The sequence below is a fragment of the Papilio machaon genome, chromosome 4 (assembly GCF_912999745.1).
Source record: "Papilio machaon chromosome 4, ilPapMach1.1, whole genome shotgun sequence".
Classification (NCBI taxonomy): domain Eukaryota; kingdom Metazoa; phylum Arthropoda; class Insecta; order Lepidoptera; family Papilionidae; genus Papilio; species Papilio machaon.
The window spans coordinates 1,288,965-1,290,323 of NC_059989.1; the positions used below are offsets into that span (position 1 = coordinate 1,288,965).

Consider the following 1,359-nt stretch of genomic DNA (forward strand, 5'->3'; position numbering starts at 1 on the left):
GTTAGGTATTAAACATTTATAAATTTATACCAAAAGTTTATTATTACCAGGTTTTACAATGGTTGTTGATTTATTAATGCTAATTTTCGATGGACACTAGTTTTTCTACATTAAATAAATTGCAACTTTCATTTAATAATAATAGATGGCGCTACTAGTTGGTGGATTATAGCTATTGGAAACATTAAATCAGTCATTATTATGTTAAACGATAACTGAGATACGTATCGGTAGCTTGATTAACGATTATTGAGGCTATAAAAGAATAATTCTTTCAGCATCGAACCGGAATGGTTATTTTTTTAACGGCGCGTCTAGAGGCGGGAAAGCGTAACTGCTTTCCTCCTTATAATTTTTAATCTTTTCAGAGAAAAGATAATGAGCATTTTATGTCTAATGATTTTACTGTTGTGTTAAGATAAAATGTTATTCTTTTTTATTTTAAACTAGCAGTCGCCCGGGACTACGTCCGCGCGGAATTATGTCTAAATCTGTGCCAAATTTCATCAAAATCCGTAGAGTCGTTCCACAAATACTTTCAAACAAACATCCATCCATTCATCCATCCATCTAAACTTTCGCATTTATAACAGGAGTAAGATCTATTCTAATATTAAAGAGGAAAGATTAATTGTTTGTTTGCATTGAATAGGCTGCAAAACTACTCAACCGATTTGAAAAATTATCCCAGTGTTGTGAAGCAACAAGAACTCCAAGTGTACGAATTTGTATGTTTTAAATTCTAGTAGGAAAAGATTTATTTTTAATAAACCTTTTTCAAACGACTTGTTATGATTTATTTCAGCAGTTAAAAATACAAAAAGGAATTGCATCGACCGGGAATCGAACCCGGGCCGCCCGCGTGGCAGGCGAGCATTCTACCACTGAACCATCGATGCTATGCTGTGAGTGTTGAAATAAAATATATTTATATAAAAGAAAATCGTGTTGAAAATTGATGGGGAGGTAGCTTAGAACTAGGAGACGGACATAGGAACTTTTTTATCTTGTGTGCATTTTTTTTTATTCCGCGCGGACGGAGTCACGGGTAAAAGCTAGTTTTAAATAAAAACCTAAATCAACATTGGCTATTGTTTTTTATATTTCCTAGTCTCACTAACGGTATATTATCATAGTTTCAAAACTTTTGTTTGAACAAATGTTCCTATGTTTTAACAATGACGACAAGTAATATCCATTCGGCTGTAGTGTAACTTAGTTCAGGTGTTTTGTGGAATTTCTGTAACGCAACAGGTCATTTACATTAAAAAAAAAAATTACAAAGTGACAAAAAGTATAAAACTGGTACACATTTTAAAATGAAGCATGGTGGTTGAAGCTCTATTTTATTACAAGAAC

The 1,359-nt window shown here is 32.7% G+C and overlaps 1 non-coding gene across 1 annotated transcript; it reads right to left on the reverse strand.

Annotated features, from left to right (window-relative positions):
- Positions 1–828: 828 nt before the first annotated feature.
- Positions 829–899, reverse strand: Trnag-gcc. Its single transcript has one exon. It is a non-coding gene; the product is annotated as a tRNA-Gly (tRNA).
- Positions 900–1,359: the final 460 nt, after the last annotated feature.